Source organism: Bos taurus, chromosome 4 (assembly GCF_002263795.3).
Source record: "Bos taurus isolate L1 Dominette 01449 registration number 42190680 breed Hereford chromosome 4, ARS-UCD2.0, whole genome shotgun sequence".
Taxonomy (NCBI): Eukaryota; Metazoa; Chordata; class Mammalia; order Artiodactyla; family Bovidae; genus Bos; species Bos taurus.
The window spans coordinates 33,744,008-33,759,457 of record NC_037331.1 but is presented as its reverse complement, the minus strand read 5'-3'; the positions used below and the strand labels follow the sequence as shown (position 1 = coordinate 33,759,457).

The window sequence follows — 15,450 nt, the reverse complement described above, 5'->3', positions numbered from 1 at the left end:
AGCTAAAAGAAAAATCATAAATCATGCATAATTCTGTCTCTAGGAGGCAAAAAAGAAGAAAAAGAATTCCTAAATTGGTTGATATTACAGTTAAATCAATGCAGAGGTTAATACGTGTATCATTTATAGTCTGCCTTCAAATGCACAGTTCCTCCGCATTCAGGGCTCCTCCACATCAGCGGGCTCGGCCAACCACAGACCATGTAGTACCCTAGTATTTACTACTAAAAATATTTGCTTCTAAGTGAACCCACGCATTCAAGCTCGCGTTTTTCAAGGGCCAACTACACACATATACCAACTTGCCACATTTAGACGGAATTAGAAAGTAGAAGCGTCTTAACTGTACCTGAAGGGAATGAGCTAAACCAGTGATTCTCAAAGAGCCAGCCCAGACCAGCTGGAAGCTTGCTGAGATTTCAGGTTCGGGAACACTTGCCAGACCTCCAAAAATAGAAACGCTATGGGTGGAGCCTGGCCATTTGTGGGTCAACACCCGCTCCAGGTGTTTCTGATCGTGCTCGGTTTGGAAATTATTGAACTAAGACCACCTGAACGCACCTTTTGAGCCTTAACTGAAGTAAAATCAGAGCCGAAATTACCCGTAGAAAATGAGGAAAGTAGATTTATTACTTAGGATATAGTAGTAAATGATTAAGTCCTTTCTACCAGTTTTACGAGATGAAATAGTTGGATGGCATCACCGACGTCGACTCAAACTCAACGGCCTAAGTTTGAGTAAGCTCCGGGAGCTGGTGATAGACAGGGAGGCTTGGCGTGCTGCAGTCCATTGGGTCGCATAGAGTCCGACATGACTGAGCAACTGAACTGAATTGAACCAGTTTTATGTTCTTTGGGAACTTACATATTTTCGTTTCCCTTTTCAATTCCCTCATCTCTAAAATGGGAATAATTGTATAATTTAGTTCACCAGGAAGTTGTGAGGATTAAACAAAATAATATTTGGATTCACAAAATGTGCCTGACACAATTGTCAGCATTCAAAAATATTAGCTATTATTATTACAGTTCAAATTAACACCAAAAACAAAACATCCAAACCTGAAGAAAATGTCCACAAGGGTAATCAAATTTAAGCAAACCAAATATAAATGAGAAAACTTACAAATCAGGAAGAAAAAGCAACCCGATATAAATGAGGAAAAATAGTACATCTACTATGAATGAAAAACTGTAGGAAGTGAGAAAAAAGAAAATTTTCCGATTGTGAAGTTAGTAACAGCTGAACAGTTAGTTAATAAGATCTGATAACCATTCCATTAGTCCAGCTTCTACTGTGAGGAGAAAAAATAAATGTAACCTGTCCTTCCTTAGAGTAACCCATTCTAGGAGTAACTCATGCTCTCTTAACCTGGAAAATCAAGACCAAGGAGCAGAAGATGAGGTAAAACATTCCACAGTAAAACTGCATTGGACTTAGTGACAAACATGGACACTACGTCCATTTAAAAAGCGAGAATTTTTGACAATATAAAACTTAAAATAGCAAGTTTTGTTGCCATTGAAAAACATTTGTAAAGTTTAAAAATAAAATAAAATTTAAAAAAACCAACCAGATTTTTTTTTTAATAAAACAAAAAAATTCTGCCTATCCAAAATCAAGTTGCAGAAGACAGTTTGTGATCTGAAACCCAACTGAATTTTTTTAAGTGCATAAGGAAATTTCAAGAACCAATTCAAAATTCAAAAGTAGAATTATGGGAGAAGTAAGCTAGCGTTGATTTCAGTGAAGCAAAAACACTCTTAAAATTCTTCGGTTATTTCAAAAATCAATCTTCTAACTGTCTGAAGACTTGAAAAAGCAGAAAGAAGCCCTATTGCAAGGACTTCCAACTCATTGACTTCATTCATCCAGAACTTGCCTGACTGATGTGTCATCTTCCTCCCAGGGTGATGGAAATGATTTTCACTTCATCCACTTGTCCCTGTGGTGTTCTATTCTTTAGAGCATTGTAAGCATGTCAACTGCAGAGGTAGAGATCAACCTGCACAGTTCATGTCTAATTCAACCTTTGCAGGCAGATGAAGGCAGAAATACATGTATAAGTGTGGACTGACCTTGGCAGTCCTGCAAAGAGAAAACAGTCCTCTCAATGCCACTATTTCCCCCTCCTGCTGACTTTTCAAGAGCCCTTTCTTCCCAGACCTTGTGAGAGCATAGAAATATTTCAGGTACTTAAGGATCATAAGGAAAGAGCGAAAAAGTGGCTAAGCCTACAGACCGGCTGCCTGACATTTTCGAACTGTTGAGATTTGATACTTCCCTCGGTGTCATGGGTTGTTTATTGTGCCGATCGACGGACATCCAAGAATCAATACTCCCAGGTCTCTGAGTGCGTGCTACCTGCGGCCCACTCAGCCAAAAGCATCACTTAAACTTGAGGAAACTGCTTTGGTCAGAGCTGACACCCCAGCCATCTCTAAAAAGCTAAAAGAAAAATCATAAATCACGAACAATTCTGTCTCTAGGAGGCAAAAAAGAAGAATTCCTAAATTGGTTGATATTACAGTTAAATCAATGCAGAGGTTAATACGTGTATCATTTATAGTCTGCCTTCAAATGCACAGTTCCTCCGCATTCAGGGCTCCTCCACATCAGCGGGCTCGGCCAACCACAGACCATGTAGTACCCTAGTATTTACTACTAAAAATATCCGCTTGTAAGTGAACCCACGCATTCAAGCTCACGTTTTTCAAGGGCCAACTACATACATATACCAACTTGCTACATTTGGACGGAATTAGAAAGTAGAAGCATCTTAACTGTACCTGAAGGGAATGAGCTAAACCAGTGATTCTCAAAGAGCCAGCCCAGACCAGCAGTGTCCACGTCAGCTGAAAGCTTGCTGAGATTCAGTTTCCGGAGCGCTCGCCAGCTCTCCAAAAATAGAAACGCTATGGGTGGAGCCTGGCCATTTGCGATTCAAGGCCCGCTCCAGGTGTTTCTGATCGTGCTCATTTTGGTAACTACTGAACTAAGACCACCTGAAAGGACCTTTTGAACCTTGCTGCTGCTGCTGCTGCTAAGTCGCTTCAGTCGTGTCTGACTCTGTACGACCCCATAGACGTCAGCCCACCAGGCTCCCCCGTCCTTGGGATTCTCCAGGCAAGAACACTGGAGTGGGTTGCCATTTCCTTCTCCAATGCATGACAGTGAAAAGTGAAAGTGAAGTCGTGTCCAACTCTAGCGACCCTATGGACTGCAGCCTACCAGGCTCCTCCGTCCATGGGATTTTCCAGGCAAAAGTACTGGAGTGGGGTGCCATTGGCTTCTCCGTTTTGAACCTTAACTGAAGTAAAATCAGAGCTGAAATTACCCACAGAACAGGTGGTTCAGGAAGTGAGTTAGCATCTATCGCCAACTATGTTGAGTTATCCATGAAGAACGGTGTTTCCAAAGCCAAGCCAGTGTGAGGGACACGAGAGCCGAGTTCCACCTTCAGTTCTGCTCATTTGCTTTGCTACCTTATTTGCATTGCCACCCTGCCTCTGGACCTATTTCTGCATCATTAAGGTCAGAAGAGTAAACCCTTATTGGTGGTTTCCAAATCCAGAAACTCATCAGAAGGCTTTAACTATATTTCTGGGTACCACCCCAGATCTTCTTCATCAGAATCACAAGAAATAAGGCCCAGGATATCTATTTTCCAAAATTCATCTCTGGAATGATTCGATTAGATGATCACCAAGGCCCATTTTTGTTTTATATGTTGTATGCTGCTGCTGCTGGTGCTAAGTCACTTCAGTCGTGTCCGACCCTATGTGACCCCATAGATGACACCCCACCAGGCTCTCCCGTCCCTGGGATTCTCCAGGCAAGAACACTGGAATGGGTTGCCATTTCCTTCTCCAATACATGAAAGTGAAAAGTGAAAGTGAAGTCGCTCAGTCATATGCCTAGCACTGATTTCTCCTCCAAGCACAGAACAAAGACGAAATGCCTTTTGCCATCAAAATCTTTAAATATAAATGGGAATCAGTTCTCCCAAGCTGTTACGCGTCTCTATTGCTGAGAAGCAAACTACCCAAAACTTAATGGCTTAAGATGATGACATACATTTTCCTCCTGAAGCTGCCATTTTGCCAGAGCTTGATGGAGACATTTCACCTCTCTTCCATTCATCCTATCTGGGGCTGCCTAAGACTGGGGGCTGGAATATATGCGTTGGTGGAGCCTGGATGTCTGCTGGGACCCCTGCAGGTGCTACCACCTGAAACTCTTACATGATGCCTCTCCACGTGCTGCTCAGCTTCTTCCCAGTAAGGTGTCCGGCTCTAAAGGTGAGCATCCCAAGAGAGAGAAAGCAACAGAAGGAAAAAACCTTGTCCCTTTTACACCTTAAGGTCACACAGCTGCTGGCATCTCCACCTTATTCTCTTCATAAGGAAGTCACGAAATCCCACCCAGTCTCAAAAGGATGGAAAGTAGACTCCGCCTCTTGAGAGAGAGTGGCAGATTTCTGGAAGAGCATGTAGGACCGGAAATACTTTGGGGAACCACCACCTGCCGTACCATGAGTAAAGTAGCAGATATGTAACCGAGAGTAAGGCAGGATGGTAAGAGACAGGATTGGAAAGGCGCTGTACAGAGAACTTAAAAGAACTTGAAAATCAGGAAGAAGAGTTTAGACATGCTTAGGTAGGAAATCAAACCATGCAAGGGTTCTGAGCAAAGCATTCTTTGAGCAAAGGATTCTTACTGCATTTCACCCCACAAGAGATACATACTGTAAATAAAGATGAACTTTGTAAAGCCCTCTAGGGAAACTGTGTTATAGGCCTGGAGAACTGAGCTCTGTTTCTTCTCGGTGACTGCTCTCCATGACTACAGTTGTGAATTTAAGAAAAGGAGACCAATGGGAGCACTTGGAGGTGTTTCCCACATGCCAGACATTTTGAATGTATTATCTTGTTTAATCATCACAAGAACAACCAGAGGTCAATATTATAATCACCACTTTCCAGTGAGGAAACCGAAGCTCAGAAATGTTAAATAGCTTGTCCAAAGTCAAAGAGCTTATAATCCATAGAGTCATGATTAAAACACAAGTCTGACTACAAAGTGAGGGCTTTCTCACTGTGTTGTTCTATATGGCATCATCATTTTGAAAGTGTAAGTTCTCAAACATTATATGTTTCATGCAAAAATATAAACAATGTAGTAGTCACTCTGTATGTATGTTTTAATGTCAGATACTGGAAAATGCTCAAACTACCACACAATTGCACTCATCTTACACGCTACCAAAGTAATGCTCAAAATTCTCCAAGCCAGGCTTCAACAGTACAACCATGAAATTCCAGATGTTCAAGCTGGATTTAGAAAAGGCAGAGGAACCAGAAACCAAATTGCCAACATCCATTGGATCATTAAAAAAGCAAGAGACTTCCAGAAAAATATATACTTTTGCTTTATTGACAATGCCAAAGCCTTTGACTGTGTGGATCAGGGCAAACTGTGGAAAATTCTTTAAGAGATGGGAATACCAGACCACCTGACTTGCCTCCTGAGAAATCTATATGCAGGTCAAGAAGCAACAGTTAGAACTGGACATGGAACAACAGGCTGGTTCCAAATCAGGAAAGGAGTACATCAAGCCTGTATATTGTCACCCTGCTTATTTAACCTATATGCAGAGTACATCATGAGAAATGCTGGACTGGATGAAGCACAAACTGAAATCAGGATTGCCGGGAGAAATATCAATAACCTCAGATATGCAGATGACACTACCCTTATGGCAGAAAGCCAAGAAGAACTAAAGAGCCTCTTGATGAAAGTGAAGAGGAGATTGAAAAAGTTGGCTTACAACTCAATATTTAGAAAACTAAGATCTTGGCATCTAGTCCCATCATTTCATGGTAAATAGATGGGGAAACAGTGAAAACAATGGCAGACTTTATTTTTTGGGGCTCCAAAATCACTGCAGATGGTGACTGCAGCCATGAAATTGAAAGACACTTGCTCCTTGGAAGAAAAGTTATGATTAACCTAGACAGTTTATTAAAGAGCAGAGACATTACTTTGCCAACAAAGGTCCATCTAGTCAAAGCTATGGTTTTTCTAGTGGTCATGTATGGATGTGAGAGTTGGACTATAAAGAAAGCTGAGAGCTGAAGAACTGATGCTTTTGAACTGTGGTGTTGGAGAAGACTCTTGAGAGTACCTTGGACAGCAAGGAGATCCAACCAGTCAATCCTAAAGGAAATCAGTCCTGAATATTCATTGGAAGGACTTATGCTGATGCTGAAACCCTAATACTGTAGCTACCTGATGCGAAGAACTGACTGATTTGAGAAGACCCTAATACTGGGAAAGATTGAAGGCAGGAGGAGAAGGGGGTGACAGAGGATGACATGTTTGGACTCAATGGACATGAGTTTGAGTAAACTGTGAGTTGGTGATGGACAGGGATACCTGGCATGCTGCAGTCCATGTGGTCACAAAGAGTTGGACAGGATGAGTGACTGAACTGAACTGAACTGAATGGAAAATGAAAGCAACAGAAGATTCAATTAAAATTTTCTGCTTTCGCCTTGAAATAAGAACTATTTCAGAGAAATGGAAAGGCAGGTGCTATATTCCAAGTTACTATGATCTGTAAGATGTACATTTTATCCCTTATCACACAGAGATGCACCTCAGTGATTCAGAAAAGCACAGTCTCTGAAAGATCAAAAGAAAACTACAAAAAAGTAGAGAGAATTTATAGAAACTCCATGGTCCTTCCATTATTCCCTTTCTACTAAAAACAGTGTTCACATCTCATATTTTTTTCCCTTTTGAAATCACGTTGTTTTTCTTATTATGATATTCAATCTGTAACCCTGACCATACCATATCCCTGTGACCAGGGATAAATTGGAAGGTTGACAATGCTTATTTTTAGAAAAATTACTAGCAACTACTCACCCCTAAGTACTTAAAATGTCCTCTGTGGATTGAAAAAAAATGTTTGTGATATTTATCTTGCCAGTGGAATCTGTATTATAACAAGAGACTTATGGGTATAAAAAGTAAATCTCATAGCAGAATTTCAGTTTGCAGGCTTTGTTAAAGAGGCTAAGCACCAGGATCTCTGTGAGTGAGAAGGGAGCATTCAGCACTTCCTCCAAATCTATTATATACTCACTAATACACTAATTAATTTAAATTTGACCCAAGTCACTTTCATATGTAATTCCTCAAGAAGTGAGCTGGCTTAGACAATGACAATGAAATATTCCACTGTAAGGTATTTGGTCTTTTATATATATATATATTTATTTATTTATTTATTTATTTATATATTTACATATATATGTGTATATAAAACAGAGCACATCCATGAGCATTTTCTCATTTAAGTTTATGAACAACATTGGGAACTGTTATTAGCATTATCTCACAGATAAGAAAACTAAGACACCAAGGGTTGTTTAAGATCACATTCAACAATGCTAAAGTTTTTCTTCAAGGAGAGCTATAGCAGACATGTGGAACCAGAAGCTCTTGCCCGCTGTAGCAGCCTAATGCCATATGGGTGTCTCTCCCAGATAGTCTGGGCCCCTGAAAAAAATCACAGAGAGTTATGCTGTTGATTTTTTTCTGCAATGGAAAGCAAGAACAACTACCCATCACTAAGTCCCACCAAGAGGAAATAGCACCCATAGGAGTGTGAGGCTCAGAAGGAGACACAAAGATGCCAAGCAGACCACATGCTGGGAGTTTCCACAAGGTCACTGGAGAAGCTTCCAACCTCCTGCTCCCAGAGCAACGTGGAGGTGACGATGAGCACCACCATCTCAGAGGGAAGAGTTAAATTCCTTCTAGGTGTGGCAGCATTCTCATGCATGAACAGAGGAATGAGGAAGTGACTGTACCACCAAGGAGCTTACAAGAGTTCTAGCATGGTGACCAAAACAAGTGCAGAGATAGATTCTCTACAGTACAGAAGGGGATGTGCCTTACAAAAGACACCCAAAAAAGCACCCTTGGAAGTATATGAATGGGAACCAGCAGAAGCCGAAGTGGGCTCTGCTTGATTCCTCACGCCCAGGCCTTGGACTCTTAGCCAACACCAGTACATGCTGGTTCCCTCTGCTGTGGCCAAGTCTGGGTCCGCTGGCTGTCTTGGCATCTCATGGCCCCATGTGATAAGTGGCTGATTTATGTGGCGAAGAAAAGCCAGGCTTTCTCATTTGCGTTTTACCTTATGGAAATTTCCTTTCCATCTCATAACTCTGCCAGTGCTGGCATTTGGGTCATTTTCTTCTCCAGTTGGCTTTGTCAAACAGCAGCGAACTGCCTGGGCATTTGGCCACAGCAGAGGGTCAGGCCAGTGCTTGACTGAGATAAAGTGCATTTGACTTGGCAGGTGTACCCAAAGGCCCCAAGGGCAGTGGGATGTGTGCTTTATCTAATTACTCACAGCCATGCCACTGGGGTAGAGTGGGGCACTGGCCAAGGGTACAGAGAGCTCTCCCTTGTCTTAGCACTGGCCTACCTTGGAGAAGACAGACTCAGATTTAGAACACCACCCTCCAAACCTGGCCATTTGTACACTGGAAAATCGGACTGAACAGTCACGAAGGTGAAAAAAATATAACCAGAACTCTTCCCTAGACACCTGCAGACACCTTGAATCTAGGACTTTCTGCCACCTCATTCAGTGACCTTGGTGTAGTTACATGACCGTGCTCTGCCTCCAATTCCAACACTACATGAACACCGTCCTGCAGAGCTGCTCACCAAGAACTTAACAGACTGAGAAACTGGACCTTTGGAATGAGAATTCTTTGGACGAAATATGCTATGTCATCATTATAGTAGAATATATTCACATCTGATTTTTTTCAATATACATGGCTAGGAGGAATTTTTAAAAGAGAGGTCATATTTCCAAAGCTTCTAGAAGAAATCCATAGTTTTACAAAAGCACAGGAACTTCGGAGTAAAGTTGAAGATAATATATTTGTTGGATTAAATGGCTCACTTTAGGACAGAGGACACAGACCTTACTTGTCCCGTTCACCTGTGTATCTCGAGTGCCAGTCATGTCAGTGCATGAATTAGCATTGGTTTAAATGAATGACTGATGGAGAGGACCAAATTAGAAATCTGTGGCTGTGTCTAGTCTCCTAGTCTCACACTTCATGCAAGATAGGCCCTTAATAACTATTCTTACTTTTCATAGTTTTCTCCCTGACTTTTTTTCTAACATTGCCAAAAATACAAAGCTTCTTCTAGGTAGGCCTCAGATGTTCAGTATCTTTCAAAAATATCGAGTACCTGAGCATATTTTCTAATTGTTTCCTCATCAGCCTCTCTAATCTTTATCTTATGACTAATTTGTTTGTGTTCTATCCTTGGTGGGTAAGGAGGGAGAACACATAACAAAGAATGGCAGGATGGGTCTAACGTAGCCCTGAACTGAGAAATCAAACCAGATACATGACTCGTAGGGGGTGTACCATATGCAGAAAAGGATATATATATATTTTTTAATGACTTCAGTAGAAGTCTATGCTGTATTTAAGAGGAGAGAAAAGTGTTGTTAAGTTAAACAGACCTCTAGAATTCCAGAAATATGTGTCAACCACGAATTTAAGATGGAAAACAAAATATGCAAGTTAGAGAACACTGACCATTCAGCTCAACCCCTTGGTTGTACAGACTGGAAAAGTGAAATTCAGAGACTGCCCAAGGCCATGTAACTCATCAGAGTCCAGCCATGACCTTCATCACATTTGTTTCACCTTCTAAGGCAAGCTGAATCTCTAGCCTGGTGCATTTGCTAAGGCCAAATTTCACAGGGCTTATATCACTTTACTGGTACTTTAAGTGATTCTTGGGTAAAGCAGACCATTTACAATCAGCTTCTTTGAATAACAGGGTTGGCAAATGTCACACAAATTTGGCTTGACAACAGCTAGGAGTCAAATGTCTCACACAGGCTTCAGATGCCAGTGTCCACTCTGCACTGATTCTGCAGACTGAGCAGAGCAAAGACCACTGACTCTTCCCATGAAGACAATACGCTCAGAGGACTCTGGAGTCATAAACTGAATTCTAGTCTTCGTTCTGATTTCGTTCTGATTTAATAATGCAGACAACACTGCTCACTGCTCCAGATCCTGAGAGGAACTGGAGGAGACAGCTTGTAAGCTCACTTCCACATGTAAGTGTCCATGATTCCATTATACATCCAATCACCCAGAGAAAAATTTCAGCAGACACCCTTGAGCCATGTGGTGAAAAGTCAACTGCCACAACTGCTTAACTAAGTTTCAGTGCACTCAACAATGTGATGTTTCATCCATAAAATGCACTCTCCTTTACAGATTCTAGACCCTCACTAACATGTCTCAGAACACGATAATGGACCCTCTCGTATTTTGGGGGTCAAAAAGGATTTGAAAGCCATTATTTTAAGAGAAAATTGACAGGGAATTTATTCTTTTGTATTTGAAGCCATATTTTCTGTGAGCTCATTGTATTTCCTAAATGGCAATTGTGATATTGAATACCTTTGATCTTCTGCATAAATCAAAGCCTCTATTTCCTTAAAGGCTCAGTGTGTGCTATGAGCTCCCACTCATTTGTCTACAAATAGGCACTGAAGAGGTTTAGCCTAAACCGCATGCAAGAGTCCAGGTATAATCCTGGCAGAAGTATGCAGAGACGTAAATGGAAACCTCAGGCAGACTCTGTCGGAATATGTTGGGACCATCAGCTCTGGTTGCCAATTCTGCTCAACCCATTTCCTGCTTCAGCAGCCCACCCTGGCAAACATCCGAAACGGCCAGGATCTAAAATAGCCACACAGCAAGGGATACTATCATCCAACGTTTTTATTAATGATTTCTTCAAGGCCGTATCACAGTCCAGTGACCACAGAGTTGTTCAGTGTGGTCGTTCTAAATGCAGCTAATAGCAGGATGTAATTGGAAGCAGCTTCGGCTCACTTACAAAACCCTTGCTCTGTTAATTGTGATTTCACAGCCCACTAAGCAGCACAACCTGGAGCGAAGGTTTCTGCGAGGAACGTTCAGCGTTCTGTCACTCTGTCCTCCCCGCTGCTGTTCTTCCTGTCGCCCTGTGCTTAACGCCACCTTTTTCAAAAGCTCAGGAGCTGGTAGTAGTTGCCTTCCTCAAGGCGACATCCTTTTATTTGTCCCCCTATGTGGTAGCAGACAGCCTGTGGATACACCTATTATTTTGCTTTTGTCTTAACCTTTCCCTTTCTCCCCATTGTTCTCAGAGCAGCAGCATATGTCCAATACACACCTTGTGTTTCCTACAGCTGGCTGCCAGCCATCCCTGTGAAGCAACAATGGAAGACCTCTTTGTCCGCCTTGGCTAACCTGCGCTAGTACCCCTGATTCTTTCTTTAACAAACTGTACCCCCAGGAAGGAACAGTATTGTCTAATGGAAGAAAAATATCAGCAGGAATTTCAAATCATTTGGGGAAAAGTAGGACTTCCCTGGTAGCTCAGAAGGTAAAGGATCTGCCTACAATGCAAGAGACCTAGGTTCAATCCCTGAGTCAGAAAGATCCTCTAGAGAAGGGAATGGCAACCCAGCCACTATTCTTGCGTGGGGAATTCCAGGGACAGAGGAACCTGGGAGGCTACAGTCCATGGGGTTGCAAAGAATCAGACATGACTGACTGACTAACACATTCACAACAGGTCTCTATCTAGAAGAAAATATATTGGAAGAATCTAGTGTTGTGTTACATCCACAGATACTCACAAATAGGCACCACATGCAGACTAGAGTTCATCCAGGGCAAGAGCCCTTAACCAAAGTTTTTGTGAGAGACCCTAAAATAGGGATCCCCTTTCTCTTCAGGACTCAGATTCTTCATATGAAAAATTGAGAAGACCAAGGGTCAGAGTAGGCTATTTCTAAAGCTCTTCTATTGAAACATTTTATCATCTGCAAATACTCACACATACCAAAAACAAAAACACGAACTGTGATGCCAAGGACAGTGGCTGTTTAGAGGAAGGAGCAGAGGAAGGAGCTAGTACATTAAGAGGTACACCGTGAAATTTTTCATGGAATTAGACTACTGTCTGTAGTTCACTGGCTGCCACAGAATCCACTCAAAACGCCAAAAAGAACACTTATCTTCCTTTGATTCACCTATGTCAGACAGTGTCATTCATTGTTCTTGATATGTCAAGTCTTCACAGCTCAAATAATGCATTCCAGGGGAGTATCAGAGGGCAATTTTGTTTTGATCAGTATGCAAACATCATTGAACATACTCAGATGCTAACATACTAGCAAGGGATTTCATGTAAAGTCCACACAGCGTCAGTAATATTTAAGGAAATCCAACATGCTCATTCTTTGTGCAGTTTTAACTAAAGGTGCTACTTCTCATCAATAAAATCAGAGCCCATTTTCTAATTCTTACTACAAGTTTTTGACCTAATGAAGAAATAATAGTTTTGAATAAAATCTGCTGTGCCGAGGCATTCAATTTTCCTCTGGGTGTCATGTGAAAATACCATCCTGTGGGTAGCATCTGTGTGTCCCATCACAGTCTTGGTAAAGTGACAGCCCTCCCACTGGGAAGTGGGTCACTGGCATGCTGGGGAGGGGGTGGTTGGCTAGTTCAGCATTCATGCCACTGGGATAATTCTGTAGGAATTGCAAACAGGAACTGCAGTTCAGGGCTTTTGAAACTCCCCGAGCTTATTACTTGATGTGTTCACTAAATAGCAAGGTGGAAATGTCTCATGCTAAGCCACAAGTTAGAGAAACATCTGGACAGTGGATGGACTTAGCTCCAAAGATGGCCCTGCTGAGAAGACTAATGGGCACCAGGTATAGAAACAAATTCATCTTCAAAGACGTCCCCCCTAGTTAGGATCTTTCCAAGAGTCTCGCCCTAGAGGAAACAGTCTTCTGAAATGAAAATGGAACTTGTACAGACTTGAGACAAAATATTTTTGAGGCAATAATACTTAAGGAATTTAAGTGAAGCAAACACAAATGCGTGCAAGTAAAAAGAAGCCCCAGAAAGACATTCAAGCCTCTTGATGGGATCTTACAGGTCATGCTTTTCTTATCTGTCCACTGGGATATCTGGAGAGAATCCTCAAAGACAGGGAGTAACAACAGGAAGGCCAAAGAACTAGGAATCAGACAGATCAGTTCCACTGCTCAGTGACTCAGCAGTCCTGAGCATGAAGTGCTGAAGTCTGCCCTTAAGCTGGTTTTATTCATCTATTTACAAAAGAAACCTTGGGAAGAGTAAATGAGTGCAAATTACAAATAAGCTCCAAAAATGTTAATTATTTTTCCATTCAGGATTGAAGGATCGAATGAAAAAGGAAACTGTGATTTATTGTCAAGTGTGAAGGAAAGGAGAAAATAGTCATTTATTTAGCCAACAAATAGTTCTGGCCCACCTGCTAGGTGTTGCCTGGCAACACATCATCCATTGAAAGGGAAGACCCTACTAAGCTCCACAGATCCACCGGTTCTCCAAAGGTTAGCTATGATAACTGGTTTGTTCACAGCTTGCCAGGTAGCACGTCCAGCAGTTTACTTTATGACCAATAGCAGACTTTTGCGGTATGGACCATAGCCAAACATGTGACCCAAGTTCTTTGTAGAATAATACAACTGGGACAAATCAAATGATAGAGACTTCACTAGTGCTACAAGCTGACCGATAAATTAACTTGTGCAGACTAGAAAACTCTTCTGAGTTAAGAATGACAACAGAAAGCATCAAATGTTATGTTGGTATTTCCTAGGAGCTAGCTAAAGAAAACAGGCTGTAAGAGAGAACAGAAATGAAGTGAATGGGTAAAGTGATGGAAACTGGTGATGCTAAGACTAAATTGAGAGTGACAAGAGATGTCTGAATCTGTTCAAGTGACCACAAGTAAAGACTACAAGTGGAGAGCAGTATGTCGACCAGACTGAAGTGGAGATAAGACAGGTGTGTGAAATTCAACTGGAAGAAGGCTGTGACTGGCAGTCAGAAACAAAGACCAAGAGAAGATTAATGTTATCTAACAGTGGCAACAGAGAAAAGAAAGCTAAGTTCAGAGCTGCTGTGATCAAAACAGCAGTCAGGATATGGTGAAGGCTTGAGCATATATAAAATAATGTGCACCTCAAAGATGGGATAAGAAGGATAATTAAAATCAACTTTCTATACAATTATTTGTGACCTTTTAAATGAAAGGCTAGTGTCACCAAAAATACAGAGCATAAGAAAGACAACAGAAGCAAATGCCTGGGTATATTCTCAGGACTGCTACTTACTGACACTTTGATCTTGGACCACGAGCTGGCCTCTGCAGGCATCAGTTTGGCAGTTATCTAAAACAGCACCAGGCATCACAGAAGGCAGAATGGTCATACTCAGAGATTAACTGTCTCTGGAAAGGGCAGTGGTATCTGCAGCCCTTGGAACCCCACCAGATGGATGGCCTTGAAATGGTAATCAAGCGCAACCTGTGTGTACGAGCAAACAATTATGGCAATGAAGGCAGGAGTCTCTGGGTCCCCATCAGGGCACAGTGGAGTGCTCTGCCAAAATCAGTTTGGGTTACATTACATTAGCTTTCGATGATTATCATGTTCTCAAGAAACCGTATTTTTACTGTATGTAGCCAGGATGCTATCCATTCATCCCTGTATCTTTAGAATCTACCAGAGGCATTGGCATGTAATGGTATAGTAAATGATTTACTTAAGATTGCTGAACAGAATTTCTTCAACACTGGAACATAAGTAAGTCAAAGATTAATTCCATTTGCTTTTCAGAACTTAAACTGTGAAAGCCTTGGTTGCCTCACTTCACAATGAGCCTGAAGTTTAGCTCCACTAATTGGAGCTCACTGTTCACCTTTCTGCTCCCATCCTACCTGAGATGTTAAGTCACAGGGACAGACTACCAGTTTGCATGTGACTGGTGTATGTGTCAGTTACACTCCGATTCCTGGTTTCTGCTTAAATACAGGAAGGAAGACAAAGTGCCCGCCTTCCTATTATAATGAGAAGGAGGTCTCTCTCTGCATCACCCACACTCACTCTTGATGAAGTAAGGCACCTCATTTTCCACCAGGGCCTCTCACCCGGCATTAAGAGATTCTCTCATCAGGGCTGGAGCTGTCAACAAGCCCACAGTTGTAAAGTTTATATCAATACCCCAGTGACCAATTTGTCATAAAATCACTTCAAAAAGCACACAGTCATGTTCACCATCCTTTTTCACATTAGTCTTGCTTTTACTTCTTAAATTTTCATTGAAGGATAATATACATACACTTTATCTGTTGAAACTATGTATCCATCCTAACTGTGCATTGATGAATCTTAACAAACTGAATACTCCCTGTCAAACAAGAAAGCTACAAGCACTCAAGAAGAGCTCTCATGCTTCTTCCAGTCACTAACTTCCCACATCCCC

At 41.7% G+C, this 15,450-nt stretch overlaps 1 protein-coding gene across 1 annotated transcript in view; it reads left to right on the top strand.

Moving 5' to 3' along the window:
* GRM3 (glutamate metabotropic receptor 3) overlaps window positions 1–15,450 on the top strand; it is a 251,401-nt gene that overhangs the window by 118,504 nt on the left and 117,447 nt on the right.